The sequence below is a fragment of the Quercus suber genome, unplaced genomic scaffold (genome assembly GCF_002906115.3).
Source record: "Quercus suber isolate HL8 unplaced genomic scaffold, Cork oak 2.0 scaffold_723, whole genome shotgun sequence".
Lineage (NCBI taxonomy): Eukaryota > Viridiplantae > Streptophyta > Magnoliopsida > Fagales > Fagaceae > Quercus > Quercus suber.
In genome coordinates, this window is record NW_027070163.1 from 14,584 (window position 1) to 20,545 (window position 5,962).

Consider the following 5,962-nt stretch of genomic DNA (forward strand, 5'->3'; position numbering starts at 1 on the left):
TTTGAAGCAAAGATTGGTTTGGGCTGTCTTTTTAAACCCATCTCAGCCTGGTACCAGCTCTTAAGAACTGAAGGTCGGCTTCGGACAAGCGAGGGTCCCCTAGGTCACCGGGAGGATCCTCGGACTGATCAACTAAGTCGAACACACTATATTCGTCCTCGGAAGAGCTCAGTTCAACCACCTCCCTCGCTTTCTTAGTGGTCCTTTCTCGGCCACCGTTACTTGCCGGGATGAGGAGGGACCTGATAGCGGAATGCCTTCAGGTATATAAGACCCCTCAGTAAAAGCAAAACCGCTCTCCACCACGGTAATCTGCGTAAGCCGAGGTCACGAGCTCTAATTACGTGCTGAGGAACTGGGAATGACGTCTGAGCTGGGTCGCACCCGAGGATTTATGAGCAGCTCTGACTTGGTTATCAGGTTCGTTCAAGAAAAGGTCCGACCTGAGAACGGTCTCCAAATCCGCTTTGTTAACCAGGTGGAAATGACGTGCAAAAGCGTGTGGGTCTGCGAAAAGAAAAGCGAAATTCCTAGGTTAATCAACAAATTTAGTATACAGGTATAGAACTTGAAAATGCTGAGACCTAGATTATCTTGTATTTCGGATGCCCTACCTGGCTCCCCCTCTGCCGTTGGGCAATGAAAGCCGTCGTGCCACTCTCCCGACACTATGAGGAAATCTTGGTTCAACCCCTTATTGGAATCAGGAAGACACTGGATAAGACGAACCCTATCGTCCCTTGTCTTCATATAATATGTCTTACCCCTCAGGTGATGAAGGTTATAACACCAGTTCACATCGTGGTGAGTCAGTCTCGCCCCATTTTCTCATTCAGGGTATCTACACACCCTAATATCCTAAATACATTCACGGCGCACTGAGTAGGGGCCAGGCGAAAATGCCTGAGGTAATTAAGGTTACCGGCCTCATAGGGATTCTCATCCCTCCTTCTACGAAAGCAACTATCGGATCACAACTTCACCTTCCCTCCTCCTAAGGTACCATTCTCCCTCTTCACAATACTTCAAATTCACATTATTGGGTATCCCATAGTCAACCCTGAATTTGTTCATCATTCATCGGACTCGACCAACTTCTTAAACTTACCCATTCCCCAAAGACAACTAAAAGTTCTAAACGAGAAAAAGAAGAGTGAAATCGAGAAAATTTGGGATCACTAGGAAAAGAAGACTTACAGAAATATGACGGAACCTTCAGATAGTGTGCAAGTCGAGCCAGATTCAAATTATACGCGTCAATAATTGTAAGCGCGAAAATGATGAAACCCTTAAGTCCAAACAGGTATTTATACTCCCCTTAAGTTCCCCAAATGTAACCGCTTGCTCATAAAAGCAAAAGATCATGCCGTTGAAAGTGGGAAACGTGTGCCGCCAAAATTTAAGTGGGCGCCCATTAAGTCTTGAAACGCTAAAAAACGCGCTTGGGCAGTCAAAAGGCCGCCAGCATCAGTACAAACCGAAGTGGGACAATTCGTCAATGGACCCGCGAGTTCAAAACCCTCCTCCCCGTCCCAGGGAACGTGCAGCAGGTTTTGAGGGGCTATTGTGGGGCCTATGAGCCTGATAGCCTCGGCCCATCATGAAACGAGCCCAAGGCCCAGGCCGAGGTGCATAGGCCATTTTTGGTTAGGCTGAATTGGGGAAGCCTCTTTTCCCAATCCACGCCGAGGACCACCTCATCCTCGGCCTGACGAGGGGGATTTTAGGGAGAGACTAACCCCAAAGTAAGCTGTCATTCTCACATTTAATGCATTCAACTAACTCCCCCTGGCCGCATTAATGGGGAGGTAACCCCTTGGCAGGATAACGTTGATCAGAGTGAACCACTTGAGTACCGATAAGGCCTCTGATGGGACGGACGACCAGAAAAAAAGGCCAATAGGTGATCAACAGATGGAAGGAGGAGATAGGAAGATGAAAACTATATAAGAAAAGCTAGTAAAGTAAGGAGAGGGGGGAAAAAAAGAAAAAAGAAAAATGAGAGACCCATCAGGCCTCCTCGGCCACAGGCCGAGGAGTATTCCCCCGTTTATAAAGAAACCCTTAGCATTTTTTATAGAAAAAGTTCATGCATGGTGATCGACGGCCAACACCTAAACCTCTTAGCCCACTCTCTATAAATTTATTGTTTGGGCTTATTGGGCTGAAAACCCATCACTCAGGGTCAATCCAAATTGAGTCCCTACATATATATATATATATATATCTTCTATACTATTAATAACAAGATTCCTTATTTGGTTTTCAACATTTTACGTACTAAAACGCCCTTACAAAACTTCTTAAACTCTCTAAAATACCCCTATATTTTAGTTAAATAAATTTAAATTAAAAAACAAAAACTAGTTAAAAAGTAATTTACTGTCTAGTTAATATGTAATTTATTGTTACTAAGTTTTAGGCTTTTTCCTTTATCTTCTCCATCTAACTTAAAACTTAATACACTATCTCTATCTCATTTTTAAACCTTATTCCTCATTACCTTACCGCTTTTTAAAAATTTTATAAAAAAATTAAAAAAAAAAAACATACAAACAATTATTTATATATCACTTTTAAAAATTATAACACTAAACAAAAATAAATAAATAAATAGCATTATTGCACGCACAAAACGCGTGTGGTGAGTCTAGTACTATCTATAAGAGGATTCCCCTCTTTGAACTGGACTTTTATATGGTTCAAGCATATCCTCATTAATAAATGGTAACTTCTCTAAGAAATAGAGTCATAAATGTCAAATAAAAATTATAATTTTAAATTCAAAAAGAGAACTTCTAAAATTTAGGATTTTTTTTTCCTTCACGTTCATTTTTTTATTCCCTAAAATTTCGCATTTTTTATTCATTTTTCATCAGAATAAAAGTAAAACACCCCCAATTTAAAAAATTAAAAATAAAAACCTAAGAGAGCTCCTAAAATTTAGCCTTCTTTACCCTCACATTCATCTTATTTTTCCTACCCAAACTTTTCTCTATATCGCTACACCAATTTCAAATACATGTTCAAAAAAAAAATTACAATTACAGCTTATCTCTTAAGTTTATCCTTTTTATTTGTTCAAAAAATAAAAATATATATTTCCAAATTATAATAGATACAAATTATTAACCTTTACCTAAAAAAATAAAAGAGCTTCTGAGCACGTGCAACGCGTGTACTTAGAGGCTAGTATGTGTATGTGTGTCTATATATATATATATATATATACACTTCTTTTCTTTTAATAATATTCAATTTGAAAAGAATTCTGGAAGATAAGGGTCCATAGTTGGTTCATAATGATTTTTGGTAGGTATATATATATATATATATATATTGTTATTTTCTCTTCTTTCTTTCTTTTTTTTTTTTTCTTTTTTAATTCATATGATAGTTTTTTTTTTTTTTTTTTGTCATCATCTAAAAATTGAAATGAATGGAAAATTATGACAGTAGACCAAAAAAAAAAAAAATAGAGTCTCATTGCACACGTAAATGTACACGCAAATTACGTGTAATAAGGCTTGTGAATACAATACTAGAATTAGTGATAGTCACTTCTATACCAGAAATGATTTGGGGAAATGCACACGCAAATTTCCCCAAATCATTTCCCCCCATCTTGTAAGTCACTTTCTTGTGTATTATTATAGTGATAGTGATAATAAATTACAAAAGACCTGAATCACATACTTTTTTGGGGACAAACTTTTTCTTGGCTCAAAAAGTTTTTTTTTTTTTAAGTAATTAAATCCTCGTAAAAAAATGTAAAACAGCAATATTTTTGGTGCTTTTCGTGCTTATATATGAACAATTTCTTTTCTGAAGGCTCAAGATTATTCTTATGTGTCTTTCTAACTCGATAAAATGATTTTTTTTTATTCCCATTTATCGAAGATAATGATAGGAACTCAAATATTTTAGGCTCCCTACAATTATAAGGACTGTTAACTTCTTGTGCACATAATTTGTGGGAAGTTTACCAATATACTTAGGGTAATCTTCGATCTGTTCGGGCACAATAAAATACATGAGAATGTTTCCCCTTGTTTTTTCTTTTCTTTTCTTTTTTTCCTATTCGGTTGTCCTATTTTTGGAGCTTCAGTGGGAGGTGCTCTCTGTGTCCAATTTGACTGATTTCGTTGTCATTGGAAAGATTTTGAACTATACTTTCAAGTGGTTTTGGCAGTTCATCGCTTAGACTTCCGGTGAGAGAGTTATGTGCCTCCAAAGTTGAGTGATTTGAGTGATTAGTATGAGATATTAAAATATCCCAGTTTTTTACGCTCAGTTATTTTTAATCCAGGCCTTTAATGGATGAACCCGCTGTAGAGGACGACCTTTACTTTGAGAAAGTGCTAGTTTTTCGGATCCATATTTTGCAGTATGGGAAAATTATGCGCGAACATTGCTTCAAAATCATCAATTTCTCTCAAGATCCAAGTGGCAAAATATGTTAAGTGTTTTGTACATTTCCGCACGGTTTCAATGATATCTTGCTTACCCATGGTTCGATTTCAGCCCATAAGCTGTTGTATCAAAAAAATTTATGTGCTCTTTGCGGTGGCAATATATTTGTTCCGACCAACGGTCAGATTTTTCAATTAAAATGCATGCAAAGTTTGTCATGTCTAGGGTTTAGCCTAAAATTGGTAAAGTTTACAATTTTTAAGTGTTTTGAGCTAAAACGAATGTGCTTTGACCTCAATTAACCGCCTTTGGATTTTTAAAAGGCCTTTTTTCCGTTGAGTTGACACAAATTAATTCTTGATAAAATCCGTGATTAAATTAATTAATTTAAAATAGGGTTTTGATAGTCTTGAATTTTACCAAGGGATTTTGAAAATTCAAGTAGGGTCAAAATGGGATGATGACAATATCACAGTGCTACTAATGCAGAGTTTAAATTTTCAAGAGATTCTTGGAGTTGAAGGTTTTGGTTGTGAAGTGTGGATGCGTCATTGTTAGTACGTCCATATAGTTTAAGAGTTTAGAGGTTCTGAAACTATAAAAAGTTGCTACAATAAATTTATCTATTGTCTTTGAAAAGTCTAGATAGACGTTTAACTTAAATTATAAAATATTCTCTTGATTATAGTGGATGGCTTGTTGTTGGGGAACGTTTTTCCCGTAGTGATTTTTATCTTGGATAGTCTTAAATGAGTTTTCCACTTTGTCATGATCATGTGTCTTGATTTGATTGTTTTGATTATTTTTGTTATGGTTTTGCTGACCTGTGGTGATTAATATTGCTATTGTAGTCATATAATTGAATCAGTTAGAAATTAATCTCAATCAATTCGATGCATATTATTCAACCAGGGTCTAAATCTGAATAACCTAACAGTATACACCACGTGATTAAAACTATTAGACTTTAACCGAGAATACCAACAAGTAACAAAAGCTTCGATTTTTTTACAATCTTGATGCATGCCCTGGAGGTTAATTCTTTAAATTGTCTAATAACTAAATTGTATTTCAAGTCAAAGTTAATATATTCAAGTCAAAAGTCTAAAGGTGATATCTATAAACTCAAGATAATTACTTGCGTGCTTACACATCTTTATTACTTGTGCGATATCTATAAATTCAAGATAATTACTTGTCTAAAGCTGGTTTTTCCTTTTTCGGCTAGATAACACCTACTTGGTTTTCTCTAGCCGAAAAAACAAAAAAAGAACACCTACTTTTTTCTTTTCTTTTTTGAGAGAGAGAGAGAGAGAGAGAACACCTACTACTTGTTATCCATTAGGTAATGCGTTCACGCCATTCATAGGACCTTGATCTACTCTTATATATTTGCTTAAGAATATCCGTATACGTGAATGGGGAATATACTACTCTCAAGAAATACTTTATAATAGTATAAATAATGCTCTCTTGTAATATTATTTTATTTTTAGGATATTTATAAATTAAAATAAAAATTTTATCCATTTAAAATTTTAAAACCCGT